The sequence below is a fragment of the Anas platyrhynchos genome, chromosome 2 (genome assembly GCF_047663525.1).
Source record: "Anas platyrhynchos isolate ZD024472 breed Pekin duck chromosome 2, IASCAAS_PekinDuck_T2T, whole genome shotgun sequence".
Classification (NCBI taxonomy): domain Eukaryota; kingdom Metazoa; phylum Chordata; class Aves; order Anseriformes; family Anatidae; genus Anas; species Anas platyrhynchos.
Window position 1 is genome coordinate 134,570,643 of NC_092588.1, and position 17,693 is coordinate 134,588,335.

The 17,693-nt window shown below is 41.1% G+C and overlaps 1 long non-coding RNA gene across 2 annotated transcripts; it reads left to right on the top strand.

Moving 5' to 3' along the window:
* The first annotated feature begins 5,866 nt into the window (after positions 1-5,866).
* On the top strand, positions 5,867-12,771 carry LOC106020500 (uncharacterized). Of its 2 annotated transcripts, none has more exons than XR_001196032.4 (3): positions 5,867-6,134; positions 11,664-11,825; positions 11,910-12,771. It is a non-coding gene; the product is annotated as an uncharacterized lncRNA (long non-coding RNA). The 2 variants fall into 2 exon arrangements; XR_011807284.1 differs by having other exon boundaries at positions 5,868-6,134; positions 11,664-11,814.
* The last annotated feature ends 4,922 nt before the right edge of the window (positions 12,772-17,693 follow it).

Sequence of the window (17,693 nt, forward strand, 5' to 3'; positions counted from 1 at the left end):
GAAGTGTTTCTGGATAGAGAGGGACCCACATCCCATCCCCACTTCTGCCCAAAGGGGATCTTAACCCTATTTTTCTGAGGAATCAGGAAACAATACAAAACAAAACAACAAAAAAAGAGAATTAGAGAGCTTTTTTTTTTTTTTTTTTTTTGGCCTGGGATTTCTTGACTCATCCACAGCTGGGGTATGTCAAAACACAGATTCTTCGAGGAAAAAGAGATGTCTGCAACCAATTCAACAGGAATTTTCCATCAGCAACTTTGTCCTGGCAGAGCACAGCACTGACGGCACTTTTCAGACACATTCTTGATATCAAGGGTATCCACGACTTTTGGGGTCTTTGAGTTTATCCTCCAAGATACAGTACAGTCCTCAGCTGGTCTCATCATTTTGATGCCAGTGTCAGACAAAGTGGTAGCTGCTGAGCAATGCCTTTTTTCTCTCAGCTCATGAAATGCAGATACAGCGGTGTGGAATACAAGTCCATGGAAAGGGCTAAGCAGTGCTGCTTTGGAGCCATGGATCTGATAAAAATGTTCTCTTCATGCCAGAGGAAGTCTGCCTGAACACAAAGCATGTTCATTCTCAGCTTTAATAACTTAAATGTATTGTGATATTAGCCCACCTTTGTTATAAAAAACACTGAAACACTAAAGCAGAGTATCGAAGATTGGAAGATTAGGAAAAAAAATCTATTCTAGTTTTCTGAATAATGTCTAGGGGTCTATTTTTTAAATGACCTTATGGATTTTTCTCTCAGCCTTTGTTACATTGCATTAATGTGTTTTGAGTATTTCTAGAGTTATAGAACACAGAAAAAATCCCTCATTCTCTTATAAAAGCAGACATTTTCTCAACTATTACAGGTAACTAGGTGTCAATAGAAACACTGATGCTGCAGGTCTCCTGATTACAGCAGAAAAGCAAATTGAATTTTGTGTTCTTTCAGACTCATGAAGAATATATATATGCACATCCATATGCATGTATTTATATATATGCAAATAATAGATGTTTCATATAGAAAATGCTTTGAAGTCTATGGCCACAGGTGTTGCTACTATCCATAATGAACTGAAATTTAAGGAGAGGAACAGAAGATTCACACAGTTGTCCCAGAAGCTTCAAGAAGGGCAGTGCTGCGATGGAATATCCTCACAGGGCACAATGCTGGAAGGTGTAGAGCACGGGAAAGGAAAGGAGTTAAATGTGTAGAGACTGTGTTTAAAGCCTTCTGTTTTAATAATCATGAAAAAAGAGGATAATCAGAACACATTATTATAATAATCTTTGCTGAATGAGTAAATGTGACCTAGTAAAGCACTGGTGCTTTAAAAAAGAGGCAGAAAAGTTTGCTCTGTTACGTGAATCAAAACTATCCAAAAGTCCCCAGTCTTTTCTCTAATAAAACTTTGTAACTTCGTGTTTGACAAAACATTTTCAAAGGGTTAAAAGCCTGAACCTCATGGGTTCTGTCCCCATGAGACTTGTCTAGACAAACCAACCACTTCCTTTCCTGGAGGATGTTCATGCTCCAACAGGAAAAGCCACAAGGCCTTGGTCATCTCCTCCTGTGTAAAATACCACAGTGGGAGGTGGGCTGGGGGTGGGGAGAGCCCCTGCATTGTCTCCCGCCAGCAGTACTGGTGCTGGAGTTTGCTCCTTCTCTATGTACAGCAGATCATCTGGCCAAGCTCACCAATACAGTGTTCAGTCCAATGTGATCCTTTCAAGACAATGTCAAAAAACCAAACCAAAACAAAACAAAAAAACAGGAATGATATTAAACCAACATTTTCCATAGCATTTCCAGGGTATATCCACCCTCTTCACTCCTCAGTTGCTCCTTCCCTTACCTACTATGCATCATCTCTTCCTGTAAGTGAAAAGATGGGGCTGGAACTGTGAGGGTCTTCTGCATCCTTTCGCTATCTCTTCTTCCATGTTCTGTCAAGAGTAAGGCTTTCTTTGGTGTATAAGAATTTAATATCCATAGTTTTGAGTGTTTCTACTATCCCTGATCAGCTATATTACTTTATTGTCAATGGGGACCAGAACATGAACCTGCAGAAGCAGGTTAAGTTATAAAACATATAAGATACATAAAGTAGCAAGTGTGGAGTGTGACTGCAAATACATAAATAGCTTTTGCCCTGGAAAACAACACCACGAAATAGTGTTGTGGTTGCTACAAGTGTTTTTACCTCTTCTCATAAAAACACCTGTGTAGCAGTCAGTGATTCTGTAGAGGCTCTCAGCACTACAGGCAGTAAGGTGAACCCTCTCCACCACTGCAGCTCTTCTTCTGAGGCTGAAGAGGCTCCATCTACTTCCCCTTAGCTGTTGTGCCCCTCGTACCTAAAAATCACTGATGGAAGAAAGGTACCAGGGTAAGGAGGAATCATAGAGTTAACTGAAAACCACTGGGATGCACAGATGTAACTGAGGTTGTAACTGAGCTTGGTGGTTCCAGGAAACAGGATGCTGTATGGAGAAAAGACAGAGTGTCAGAGCCTCAGGTAATCTGCTAAAAACAAAACAAAATGAAATAACAGAACAAAAACAAGTGAATAAGAAAAAAAAAAAAAAAAAGGAAACAAAAGAAAGCAGATTCATCAACATGACCCCAGTAGGACATATCTGTCAGATGAGATTTCTACTTAACACATTCTTCTCATCCAAGAAATACATGGTCTCCTCCCTTGACTAATTCAAAGCCACTATGGCCTTAGCAGATGGAAGGTATCAGCACTTGTTGTGCTTGGTGTTTCCCCAACAATTTCAGAGCAAAGGGTCTGTTCCCTGTTGTCTTTCTCTGCCACATTGATTCTCAGTAGACTGCTGAACTATTAATATTTATGAAAAATTAAATCCATGTGGAAAATCAAGGATTAAAATCCAACAGTGAGCAATTTGGCATCCTGGTGCTGCTTTATGTACACAACAGTACAAAATTCGATTACCACTTAATTGATAAACAATTTAATACACCAGGAAAAGCATTGGGTAACAAATCCAAATAAATAAGCTCCACTACCATGAATAAGTGAGGGGATGAAGTTATCTGGCTCACTAGATGAGTGGTTTCACTCTTTGTTGTGATCAACGCTTGTGCATATTCCACTTCCGACTTGCTAGCTACTCCATACTTCAGTTTTGCAAATGGACCTAAGAGCCAAAGGGAGAGAGTTCAAAGACAGTCTAGCTGTTGCGTGAATACACACAGCTCTGAGCATGGCTCAGATCTCAGGATGATGCCTCTTATGAGTCTCTCCTTCCAAAATATTAGTTGATCTTATTGCTGATTGCTGCAGCTTTCAGAAATGTAGGTGTGCATGCAGGGACACCTTTGTGAGCATGGCAAGTCCTGCTGGTCACCAAGCAGCAGAGGGAAACCTTTTACAGCAGTTTTGAGTTCTTCTAATGGTTGTAAAAGGGCTCCTTACCGGTGCTGTACTAGTTACCCTCAGGGCACAGTTGCCCCTTACCTGAACAGCATAATTAATAGCCAGTTTGGGAGATAACTGAAGCCTTTTGGGTCAGTGAAGAAAGGGAGTTCTCTTAGCTTTTGGATATTTTCTTCAGTGTCCATGAGCTGACCAAACACCACCACTTAGAGTCACAAGAAGGAGGAAAGCCTCTTATGGACTCTGGACAAACACGCATTTCAGACTCATGAACGGGATTGAACAGGTCTGTTTTGTTGTCTTTTCTTCTGTAGCTGGTTATAAACAGAACTACTCACAGAGAATAAATGTTATGATTATATGTTCTTCTATTAATTAAAAATAAAAAACAGCAGTGAGTCACCTTCAGTCAGAGGGAATAAAAAATAAATCAATAGTTATTAAAACCCAAACCACTGTTTGTCACACTAACGCCTTTTATATTTATCTCCTGTGTTCTCTCTAAAGCACTTTGCTGATTTCCTTGAGGACTTCCTCACAGCTCACAGCTGAGGAGGATTTCATGCTTCCAGGATTATAACCTAATTGAAAGCAGAGGAAGCAGCAAGAACCAGTGAGCCCCTAGGCAGGAAAGATGACGTTTTCATGGTCAAAGAAATAAAGCAGCTTCTGAGCTGGGAGATGCAAATGTTCAGCGGCACAGGGGTGCACCACCTCTAGGCTGGCCAGCAGATGAGCCAGGTTCACACTCAGCACATGGGTGCTGCCAGCTCCAAGCAGGAGTCACTCTCCATGGGTGAGAGCCAGAGGTTGCTGAACTCAGAGGTGTGTTGGAAGAGGCAGCACAGGCCCCTGCTGTCATTTGGCTGGGCACTGGGTCACCACTCCATGCCCTGCCTGTGCTCCTAGTGACAACATGTGGCCAACATCAAACAGAGAAGTTACTGCAGAATCATAGAATCACAGAATAGCCGGAGTTGGAAGGGATCCACAAGGATCATCTACTCCAACTCCTGGCACCACATAGGTCTACCCAAAAATTCAGACCACGTGACTAAGTGCACAGTCCAAACGCTTCTTAAACTCTGACAGGCTTGGTGCAGTGACTGCTTCCCTGGGGAGCCTGTTCCAGTGTGCGACCACCCTCTCAGTGGAGAACCTCTTCCTGATGTCCAGCCTAAACCTCCCCTGCCTCACCTTGACACCATTCCCGTGGGTCCTATCACTGATGACTAAAGAGAATAGATCAGCACCTGTCCCTCCACTCCCCCTCGCAAGGAAGCTGTAGACCGTGATGAGGTCTCCCCTCAGCCTCCTCTTTTCCAGGCTATATTTTAATGGCTTCTCATTTGAATTACATGAAAGTATGTTTTTGACCTTTAAGGATAAAAATCAGTTCCTATTTTGACCAGGTGTTTCTACAAAAGTTAGATCTACAGGAGGATGTTTCTATAATGGCATCATCCATTTAGATACAGTCATCTGACAGAAAACTTTTCTAGGCTGAACAGGCCAAGTGACCTCAGCCACTCCTCATATGTCTTCTCCTCTAGGCCCTTCACCATCTTTGTAGCCCAGTATCTTACTGACTTGAAGAAAGAGGCTTTAATCTATCCTGGTTGGTTTACTAACAAAGGAGCATGAAAGAGACGCATGTCCTTGTCTCTGAAGAGGAGGTGAAGGATCAGCTAGTACAAGGAACACAAAAATCAGTTGCACTAGACTAATATGTGGCTGTATCTGAGCTTGGAGACTGCAACCCTCTTCAAACTTCCAGATCTAGAGGCTGCAGCCTAAAAGCCAAATGTACATTAGCTCCCCCAAGCCAGCCAATCTTCTTCCCATGACCTGCCAGGAAACAGCAATGTAGGCATGCAACTAATTTTAAGCCCAAACCTTCAGCCCAGTCCTTGACCTGAATAGTGAGTGAGGATCTGGATCCTGGCATTTATAAGTGATAGTTTATATGCAGCCAAAGCAAATAATGTAGTCAGAGGTCACGGGGATAGATTTTGAAAAGTCCTACATAGAGAAGAGATCTCAGAAAAGCAAATTTAAATCACACTAATGTTAAGAAAATTAATTCTGATTGCTATATTCTTTATCTATCATGACTAGACAAATGAAAATCTATGGTAGCAATTTTGCCTTTAAGGTCATTTTCTTTTTTCTTTTATTTTTGTATTTGCTTATTTATTTATTTGAACAGGCTCTGTACTAATTTTCCTCACAGAATGACTAACAGGAATATGACCCTCATGCATCTTTTGTAGTTAATTCATTAGGTCAACTCTAACCACTAAGCCCCTTGTCAGGTTATTTCTCTTAGTGATAAAGAGCAATTAATTGACCTTAAAAGACTGAAACCAGGTAGATGAGCCTATTCCACAAGGTCTCTTGGCTCCACCCCTGTTAGTGAAATCTGCCAGGTGTGGATCATTTGTCCTTTGCTATATAGGAAACACGAGGACGCACATGAAGAATTGCTACTCCAGAGGAGCTTGAAGCTCAGGTTACTTAGGGTGTTTTTCTACTGTCATGGCTAAATGGGCTCAGTATTTCCCAGCAGGCTGCTTTTTCTTTGTGTTTTCTACTGTCTCTGTGAAATAGTTTTAGAGACTCTATGAGGTAGTTAAGTTGGTAGTGCCTTCTCAGTACAGTAAAACCCTGGTGGTACAACTTCACCATATAGTAATTTGGAAGTGACTCAAGTTCAGAAACTGGCTGGTAAGTGTTGCTGGGTTCTACAGTTGTTTCATGTTGGGGAGTTTGAGTACTTCCTTCACCTTGTCTGTTTTCAGAGAAGTTACTTACATGGATTCTAAGCTTCCTTTCCAGCCTCTAAAAATATTTTAAAATAATAATAATAAAATTATTATTGAATATATAGAGCTCAGAAGCTCAAGTGCTTACAGGTAAACCGGACTTTGAAGAATGTTCTTAAATATTTGTTAAAATTGAACAACAGACCGTGTGAAAAAGGTGCCCTAATGTGAATTCAAATTTTGCCTTGTGGTAAGTAAATTTGGATAGGTACTGATGGCATTATCATTGCTTTCACTAAGTGGAAACTGTGAGAATGTGCTGAACCTCCCCTGCCTTAGCTTGACACCTTTCCAAAGGGTGCTATCACCGGTGACTAAAGAGAATAGATTGGCGCCTGCCCCTTCACTCTCTGTCATGAGGAAGTTGTAGACTGATGAGGTCTCCCCTCAGCCCCCTCTTTTTCAGGCTCAACAGGCCAGGTGACCTCAGGTGCTCCTCATACATCTTCCCCTATAGGCCTTTCGCCATCTTTGTAGCCCTCCTCTGGACACTGTTCAACAGCTTCATATCCTTGTTGTACATGTACTGTGGTACCCAGAACTGTACACAGTACTCAAGGTGAGGCTGCACCAATGCAGAATAGAGCAGGAAATTGCTTGCAGATATCACCTACTGCTGGGCAACCAATGCTTTGGACTGTGTTCACTATGGATGTCCCATTTTCCAGTAATGTGGAGGTCTACGATGGGGTGAGAGCATGGGGTGAAACCTGGCTTGCTCTCTAGCCTTGCCCTAGGGAGGGCTCAGGTGCCTCAATGTCTGTCTGCAGCACAAGGAGGACAAAAGGAAGGGTCGTCTCCTGCCTTGTTCAACACAGGAGTGAGAAACCATTCAAGCAAAATGGAGTATGTAAGATTCACGCATATGGAAATAGGCATAATACTTTTTTTAAACCACTAGCAGTTTTTGTTGAAGGGTATTAGCAAAGACAAGGACTAAGTCTAATCTGAACTGGAAATTTCAGGAAGCTATTGTATTTTAGGTTGCATTGAAAGAATCCTGAAAATCCTGTGAATGCTGTACATTTAATGCTGTATCTCTGAGCAGGTAAATGAATATATGGTGGGGTGGAGAAGCTAGGAAAAAAAAAATGCATGCAGATTATTTGGTAATTATTGACATGAGGATTCTGTGCTTCTCCTTAGAAAGGAGCTAGTCCTCTGCAGAGACAAGATAGGAGCATATACTGAATACTAAATTGTTCCTGTAGGCCAATTTTATTACTCTTATGCATTCCCAGTAATATAAAGGATAATAACAAAACTGAAATCTAGCAACAAAATCTCCCTCAAATCTTCCCAGTTTCCCACTTGAGTTTTCAATGCTTCTCTAATGCCTAAAACTTCCTGGAAAAGTAGATAATAAAAACATTTTCTGGTAGCTATGATTTTTTTTTCACATTAGGACAAAGTAGTTTAAAAGAAAACTGCCTGTTTTCCTACCTGGTACACTATTGTTTGTTGTAGTTTTAAGGGCGTGCTGGCTTCTTTGTATGCTGTGCTCCATCTACAGCAATAAAAATTCTTATGGTGAGTTTTGACCTTGGTGATATTCCTATAAGTTGATTGCTCTCCTGAGCATCTTAACACTTCCAGAGTTCACCCAGAAAAACCTGGGGAATAGTCTGCCCTAAGCAGCAAGAAATAATAAACACATCTAGTTTTCATTGATTTCCACTGGTCACTGCTTGCATCATAGTGATTTGTTTTTCCTCTAAACTGGCAGTCTCCATAATTTGATTTAGTTTCAACTACATGAACTAGAAGCTCCATATTATATGAGTGGAATTTACATTGTCTATAACTAGGTGTTAGCCGTGACCACTTTGAAGTGTTGTGGTTATTCTTTTCCAAGTGTATCCCTAGAGTAGCATCAACTACTATTTGATATCATTTTGCACACCACTATTTGGATGGGCTAGATTGTCGGTCTTTAAAGAACATTGGGTCCAGAAGCTTGTTTAACAATATGGCAATAAGTCTACTGGGGATATCATCAGTACATGGTGAGACTAGAAAACAAAATGTTGTGTTGTTACTGGAATTAATAATAGTAGTGGTAACTATACTGATAATAATGAAAGGTTGTATAAGCTGATTTTCCCTGTCAGTTTCAAAATATTTCTACAAGTGCGGGTGAGATGTTTCTGCTCCAGTGCAAGATAAGAGTTCATAACTAGCAACTGAATATCTGCTTTTCTCTGTTTAGTCAGGGTGACACCATCTGGGAGTGATGGTGGACAGTTGGCTGAATATGAGCCAGCAGTGTGCTCAGGTGGCCAAGAAGGCCAACGGCATCCTGGCTTGTATCAGAAACAGCGTGACCAGCAGGGCTAGGGAGGTGATCGTCCCCCTGTACTCGGCTCTGGTGAGGCCGCACCTCGAGTACTGTGTTCAGTTTTGGGCCCCTCGCTACAAGAAGGACATCGAGGTGCTTGAGCGAGTCCAAAGAAGGGCGACGAAGCTGGTGAGGGGCCTGGAGAACAAGTCCTATGAGGAGCGGCTGAAGGAGCTGGGCTTGTTCAGCCTGGAGAAGAGGAGGCTCAGGGGCGACCTTATCGCTCTCTACAGATACCTTAAAGGAGACTGTAGAGAGGTGGGGGTTGGCCTGTTCTCCCACGTGCCTGGTGACAGGACGAGGGGGAACGGGCTAAAGTTGCGCCAGGGAAGTTTTAGGTTAGATGTTAGGAAGAGCTTCTTTACTGAAAGGGTTGTGAGGCATTGGAACAGGCTGCCCAGGGAAGTGGTGGAGTCACCATCCCTGGAAGTCTTCAAAAGCCGTTTAGTTGTAGAGCTTAGGGATATGGTTTAGTGGGGACTGTTAGCGTTAGGTCAGAGGTTGGACTCGATGATCTTGAGGTCTCTTCCAACCTAGAAATTCTGTGATTCTGTGATCTCCCTCTCTCATTGTATTTGTTGCTTTTCTTTCTTTCTGTCTGAAGAAGGTAGCTGCACACCTCATGGTCTGAAAGCTCATGCTCATAATGTGTTGGACTTAACTGGTAAAGCACACTCCAGTCCCACACAATAGTCCGCATCAAAAAATATGTGGTAGGGATGCTATATAAAATTTGCAGCTGCTTAAACCGCTAAGTCATGGGTAAAAATATCTTGTGGCTGAGCTGTATTAGCAGTTTTCCTATTATAATGCTGAGACTGCCCTAGAGCTAAGAGATGTTAGGTACACATATTATAAGCAGGGGCAAAATCTGTACTGGAGACATTTGGTTTACCTCATCTCATTAGGATTTAATGACTGGTTTGTGTATCACACTCTGATCTTGTGAGGTCACCAGTCAGCATTCTTGCTGATACTACTGAGGAGAGAGATTTATGAGAAGATGCTGGAAATAACACTTTTCTTTTTCCTGAGACAGTAAGTTCAAGGGAACTTGCAAAATTCGTGATGTACTAGTTTAAAAGGGGCATATACATACCGTGTTTCTGCTGGATCAAAGCATTAGTCACCTGAAACATGGATCCCAAGTCTTGGGGCAGACAGACCCTCCTCATGCTCTGGCACTGGCAATGGGGAGCTGGTCACTCTGGTGAGATACGGCATGGGTTAGGAGCCAGCCCTGCAGTGTCAGAACCACAGTTGACTTATAAGTGTCACATTTCTATTCACTTCTTTCAGAGGAGTTACACCAGGGAGTCTTGGTACCAATTTAATATCCGGAAAAATAGTTTTAAGAGTATTTATTATTGGTGTTATAGCAGCACCTAGAGACCCGTCCTGGGACTGGGAATCCTCTGCCCTGGCAATAGGCAAAGGGGATGAGTGAGGGTCCCTGTGGTGAAGCGGTTGCAGTTGTAATGGGAATGACTGGAGGGGCAAGGAGGAGTGCAGCAAGGCAGAACTTGCACCCCCTAGGAAGTAGCCTGGGCTACACCCAGAGTTATGTCACCTAAACACAAAGGGACCTGTGACCTCCTTGTGGGCTGTGTTGTTGACATGTGTGTTTTTTTTAACCCTGAGGTTTCATAATATAGAGTTATGTTGGGCTTAACTTGTCAGGCAAGGCATTTTTAGAATTAGCTCGTCCTCAGAATTATTGTTAGTAGAGGGGAAAAATCCTAAATTGCTATGAATCCTTTATTTTCTATTCCCCAAAACAAGCTTCTAGTTAGTTGAGATAACTTGATCATTGGAAAAGCCACAGATGAGGCTTTATGGAAAATAAGCATTAAGATATCAGTGTTTATTGAAATCAGCTGCACTTTGAGTGTTGCTAGAGCAAGCTGGAACCCTGCCATTCTGGATTTTATCCAAGCTACTGTAAGAATAAATCACTCTTTCTGCCTTTTTGCCTGGAAGGGACAAACATTCATCAGAATGTTTCATTTCTGCTTAATTCATGAGATGGACAGAAAACCCAAAATAATACTAGTTTTCAGTTACTGGGGTATTTTGATTCAGGATAAAGACTGTTCATTTTAATTTATTTCCACTGTTAGGATGCTAAATACTCGTGTATAGAAAATGAAACAAGAAATTAGATGCTTAATTACAGACACCCATGAAAATACTGTCTTTGTTTCAATACTGATCTTATACTCAGTTCTTGAAAATTAAATTGTGTATCCTACCACTAGCAATATGGCTTTCTGTGAATTTATAGATAGGAGATAAGCTGATAAATACTAAGCCAAATATTTTCAATAGAAAAAATATTTTCCAAATTTCATGTGTGGCTTTACTCTAATTAGGAATGTAATGGGACTTAGTGGAAAGTGAGTAAATCCTGTATATGGCTGACAATGCTTTCAGGAATCAGCATTTATAGAAAAATATTTAAATTTATGGGGGAGGTTAAAATTAATACAACCATAATAAATTCAGGAATGCCTCTGTTTATTTTCCAAAGAAGTACAAAATAAAAAGAAAAATGCAGTGTTGTCTTTGTTCCTGTGGGGTGATAGACATCCTCTGGTTGAGGGGGGTGGGGATGCGGCTCAAGACAGCTTCTTTGGTACAGTCCCTTAAAAAAGCTGTATTGGCACAAACTATCAAACTCTAGTTTCCACATTAAGATAACTTCACTAGATAAGAAAAAGAATACCTTGTAATTTGTTTCCTAAATGCACACTTTTCAATCCTCAACCTGAAAGGTCACCCTCCAAGTGCATTGGAATAGGAAAAATGTATAGCTTAACCACCCTAAACAATTTTCCAAGCAAACTGTATTCCCAGGGTGTCCCATCTGCGAAAACTAATGCTCAAGTCACTGAGGAAAGTCTGTTGCAAGGAAACTGGCTCAACTGGCCTACAGCCAGTTTATAGAGTGTATTCCTCTTTGTAAACACTTTCCTCTGAGTGACATGAGCTGCTTCTGTTTGAAGAATAAGAAGGGTGTTCCAGAGGGTATTAAGTGCTGTTTCGAAGTGTTTTGGGTGTTTTTTCTTTTCTTTTTTTTTTTTTTTTTTCCAGGCAATGCTCCATGTCATGGACCGTGGACACACTCTGCTGGCTGTAAGAGCCCCGCGGCCACCACCAGGTGTCCCCACAGAAGGCCGAAGGCCCTGGGCCCGTTCCCTCACCACCCAGCAATCTGCTAGCATTGCCCCTGCCTGAGCTGAAGGCAGGTTTTGGGTACGATTTGGGTGTTTCAAGGCTCCTGGAGCCTTTTTTTTTTTTTTTTTTTAATTTCAGTTACTTATTCTTGTGCTTTCACAGCTGCTGAGAAGAGCTCTCACAGCCAGTGCACAGCCTCCCTCCCCATGGCATCAGGACACAAAATGGGGCAGGTGAGGATACGTGCCTGCCTTTCTGTGGGGCTGGCTGGAGATGTGGAGGAATCATCAAGAGCACTCAACTCCTGATAGAGGACCGAGTGCTCTCAGGCACAGAGATCCCAGCCCTCCCTCTGCTAAGGCCCACTGAAATGCCCTTCTTTGGGAGGGATCCACTGAAGGCCCACTCTGGGCAAGTGTGCAGGATACTTGCTTAGATCATCACTCTGCTAGTGTTAAGCAACATTTTTAATAGAAATTTCCGTGCTGACTTCATTAACTTCATGACAGCTAAACTCCAGGTTCAGTTTCCTAGGTGAGCATTGCTCTTTCAGTCAATGGGAGTTGGGCATTGAGGTACCTGATACTCCTTACAACCAAATTCAACTTTATATGTGGTCCCAAGTGATGAAGTTGTGATTAAATTTGCTTCCACAGATTCAATAAATGTCAGGTTGTCTTATTTGTTTTAAATTTGCTTGTCCTTACTCTTTTAGCTCAATACTCTGCCTATTTACATTTTGCTGAGTTGTGTATGTTTAGGATCTTTACACCTATTATATTAGAATGAATTAGTTTTTCAGTTAGTGAATAGTACAAGGAATTGAGGAAAAGCACATGCTGGTCTATGTTTGAAATAGTCCTTAGATAAGTGGTTATCAGTTCCTATTCCTTATTCTTTGTAGCAGATTTTCCCTAAATTAGCCAGGTCAGACATGTGGAAGAATAATGAAGGAACTAATTCCTGTAAACTGACTTATGTTCATTGTTGAACCCTTCTGCAATAAAAACTGAAATTGAACAAATGGAGGCTCTATGTATCCATATTATTTTCTGTCCCAAATAGTCTGAAATAATATTGGGGTATGGGAACATCTGGGGGGGGGGGGGGGTTAATTTACATAAAACAGGAGCCTTCTAAAGATTTTGTCACAGTTGTGAATGACCAAGAGGCCTAAGAAACAAATACCTGAAGCTTAGGAGTTTGGTACTATTTTGGAATGGAGAAGTAACTGCAAAGTGAGAAACAGGACCTTTCTTGCTGGTGATACTGCAGTCAGCAGGAGCTGGGTTCGCAGTTGTCTCTACACTCCTGTCTGTAGTTCAAAGGGCAATGCCAGGAAAATACTTTTCTCATTCTGATGAAGCTCACTGCTAATAAAGGTGGCTTCTCTGAAGAAGTGAAGGTAAAATAATTTCAATTGCCAGTATTTTCCTGGATGAGTGATGTCCTAGGGAAGGGAAGGAGGGTGCATGGGATCCAGATGCACAGAATGAGATCATTCAGGACAGAAATAACAGCATGGTAATGACATTTTCCCAATGCAAAGGTGTGGTTGTGAAGATCACATCATTTGATCACGAGAACATTCAAAAGCATATATGAGTACCTTGAAATAGGCTGGTATCAATGAGGTTGCATAATACAGTGTTTTATTCAGGACATAGAAGTGACATCAAGACTGTGAAAAAAGGAGAGCTAGCTGCAAGTGAGCTCATGCTATTGTAGGAATATGATTTGCTACAACAAAGAACTGTGCAAGATGAATTAAAGCATATGAGGCACAGACACAATACATAGTCTTTGTGAGATGCAGACTATGGACAGGTATACTGGGCAGTAGTTAAAAGTGCTTGGAGTCTTCAAAACATTGTGTGATGTTTATGAGAAAACTGGTACCAGGTGGGACACCTGTGGAGAGATGGTAAAGAAAGCATTAGAATAGGTTGTAGGAAAAAATCCAAGAATAAAGGAAAAAGGATGGTTTGATAGATAGCACGAAAACATCTGTGATCAATACATAGCAAGACTGTAGCCTTCAGAATCAAAATTGAACTCTGCATGAGAAATACTCCAAAGCCAAAGGGAAAGTCATGAGGCCAGCTGCTTAAGAAGAAAGGCAATGCTTTCCTAGCTTGGGGAAAAGATGAAACAGGATAGCAAGATTAGTAAAATAACCACATCTTATAAGGATATCAGTGCATGGGGAGAGGATATTAACCGAATCTATGTGTGATAAAGAACAAATAAGGAAACCTTTTCATTATAAAAAACTCAATTACAGAAGAGAAACTTTTATGTGCCCACTACAGGGAGATGGCTAAAGTGAATAAACAGATGTTTTCCAGACACAGTAGCTATTTGTGGTAGAATTAAATTTTGAAGTGATTCAAGAGGCAATCAGGAGCTCAGGAACAACAAAACACCAGGTGCTGATAATGTTGCCACTGAATTATCAGAAACAGAAAGAATACGCCAGTTCCTTTTCGTGATTTAGAGGTTTGAAAAAGAATTCCAAGAGAGTGGAAGCAGGGAATTAGCTTGTTGTTTTGAAAACAGGGGAGAAACCAGAGAGGAAGAACATCCCCATCTTCTCACTCATCTGCTTAAAGTATCCTATTGCTGATTTTTTTTTTTTCAATTATCACATTCATTTTACTGAGGAGTATCAATACGTGGTTTGGAAAAATATATGTTCTCTGAATTAGCTGTTTTCATTTTGGCAAGAATGGCAAGAATCCTTAGAGGCTTTAATTCTATGATTTTTTGGTAGAAGGTTCTTTGTTTTGTTTTGTTTTGTTTTTTAATTTAAATCATGTTGTATCTGCATATCTCCCTATAAGTCTTGCAGTTCACTGGACAAACTCATAGATCCTGTGTGTATATTAAAAGACTGTTACTTCAGATATAATTTCATTTAACCCTATTAAAATGCTGCAAGCTGTCTATTTGTATGAAATTGCACTAGATTTCTAGCCATGTGTTGTGCCAAGAATAAACATCTTTCTGAACTATTAATCCTTGGGTTTGCAATGATTAAATGTGTAGCCTTCCTTATCCAGTGTTCAAGTAGCAGTAGAAAGTTTCTGTTATTTAAAACTCATCCTTCAACCGGTCTTACAGTTAAATTTAAGGATATCATTTTTTTTTTCATTTCTGCTCAAATTCCTCCTGATAACATAGAGTCCAAGTTTAATGTCGCTGTACAAAGTTGGTAGCTCTGATTTAACTGAATAATCTAGTCAAGTTGATGTTATGAGGAGCACAAATACATTTACTTTTCCAGGCTACAGGACTGATCCCACAAACTGCACTGAAGATTATTATCCTGCCTTTTTTTTATGTGATTACAGTACATGCAGCATAAACCTATTAGCAAATGCAGTGTGCTGGAGCACTGAGCTCCCACCTGCACATATGAAAAGGATTATCATTAGGATGCACTTAATATCCCCAGCCTGGCTGAGAGGTGAGAGCAGCTTTCCATTAGAAGAAACAAGGGAAGACAACAACAGACACGGAGGAGACTCTTTGATGAGCAATTGCTTAGAAAAAACAGCCAGAAGGATGGAATATTATGAACACCTTCTTTTACCCCCAAAATACAACTTAATTTATCAAAAAGGCTGTGAAATTGGATGTTGTGTGCTCTATGTCTTCCTCCTTCCCAACAAAGCAGATGCTTTATTCTCACCATATGCACCCAAGCAGACGGAAATAAAAAAAAATAATAACAAAAAAAAAGACCAGAAGGGGCTTTTGAAATTATAAATAATTGACATAATTATAGCTATTAATAATAAGAATTGAATTTGTAAATAATATTTCTGTAACATGCTGGGAGGGACGGTTGCATCTCCAGGAGGAATAAGTCCTGGCCAAGTGGGGCAAGGTGGGGTCCTGGGGATTGTGGCTGAAAGCCAGGCACTGGCGATTGCCTCGCTGAGGACTTTTCCTTCCTTGTGGTGGGGGTGAGCAGCCAGTTTTATGGGTCTGAGCTGTGTCTGAAGCAGAATGCTACTCTCTTCTGTGATAATCTCAGTGGTTACTATGGGAGGGGTCCAAAGGGAACAGAAAGGCTTTCTTCCCTGAGCTCACAACCAACCCTCCCAGCACAGGCTGACCAGGTGGGGAATGGGAATGGAAAATAGCTACCAGTGAAAGTTACCCAGCAGAATTTAAATGCCATATGCTGGAGTGAGTTTACGTTATCAGCCTGGGGAGAAAGAGATCCCATGCAGGGAGCAGACCTGGGGCAGCATCTCTGCCAGGGCTGGTGCAGGTATGAATTGCATTGAAAGGACAGTCTGGGCAAAGCATATAACCTGCTCTTGCTGTTCCAGAAATGGAGTGTTAACCCCCAGTGTTTCCCTTGGTGTCTGTGTAGGACCTTTCTTTCCATCAAAGAGCTCTTTGTCAGCATATTTTGCTTGTGCTAGGTTTGTGGTATATTTAAATAATAAATTGAAAAATATTTTATTTATTTTATTTTAATCCTTCCCAGAATGCTGTATCAGAAGCAGTGAGAGATTTGCTGACTCCCTTCACCATCACATTTCTCTTTTCTCTAATGGTACAATTACAAAATACAGAAAACACAGTCAAATGTCTCATAATGCTTTACAGCAGGTGAGAGCAGGTAACTCTCTCCAGTTAGAAAGGCCAGCTCCTGCAGGCTTTTTCCACAAAGGCAATTCCAGGCTGAGATCAGAGATGCATCATGTTTAAACTCAGGGTGCTGGAACACGCAGTAGGATTTTAGATCTTTGGGGTTTGGGTTTGGAGAACACTTAGCTGGGGTTTAGTGAAGGAGGATCCTAGACTTGCACTGAAGGCTGGAAGGGTTCATGTGGCCCATCGTTTTCCCTGAATCAGGTTTGCACAGGTACTTTGCAGACTGACTGTGCAGGATCAACACTTCTGCCCTGCCTGAATGCTTGTGGTTAGATGTTGTACGTGTATTTCTGACTCTTTTCCTACATCAAACAACGGAAAAACAAAAACTCCCTTGGAGACATAACTGGGGACCTGCAGCTCCCCACACCCCTCAGTGGTGAGGGAGGGAGGGAGAGAAGTTTCTTAGGAGGTGATGATCTTTAAGGTCCCTTCATTTTATGATACTAGGATTGTGTGAGGTGTGGGTGGGAAAGCAGGGCTACCAAAGGGCAGTGGTGGAATGGGAGGGCAAAGGCAAGGGTCTTGGCTTGCAGCATCTCTGTGCCTTGCTGCGCATGTAATTCCACTCCTGCTTTCTGCATGAAGGGCTTCAAGCCTCCTGGATTTCCTGATAGCAAAAAAGACAGAAATTAACAGTGTATATTTAGACAGTGAGAGAAAGCAGACCAGAATTGAAGGGATTCATTTTCTATATATGGAAAACTTTAGGACAGAAAGCTGTAGTCATTCTACCCAGCAATGAAATAGCTTCTTCTGAAAAGGGTCAGCATAATCCAGTTGTCAAAAGGTTAAGGGAAAATGTAAAGGGCAGTACTGAGAAAAGTGATCCAGATCTTTAGTGGCAACACGGTGGCTGGCAATACCACTGCATTTAACGGAATCTTCAAAGAGCTTTTCCTTGCAGTATTATTGCCTTATTTGTAAGGCGAGCTCTATTGCTCCTATTTTCATTGTTTTTAGTTTTGCTTCTAGTTATCTTGAAAAGCAAAAGTACTGTTTTTCTTATATAAAACAGAATTCTGATAGAAGAAAAAAAAAATAGTGTCTTTTTGTTTTCCCAGTGGAAAATTCATTTTTCAGTTAAAAAAAATATAAATCTAAAAAGTTAGATCCGAGTCATATTTTTGGCTGAAAACTGAAGCATCTAGGATTTTCTAGGGAATAAAGAAATCAAAGTTGCCTGCAGAACATGAGCAGTATTTTTATGAAAATACTGTTTCTCTAAATACTTGGTTTCCCATCAAAATCAATTTTTAGAGAAGGTCTTTG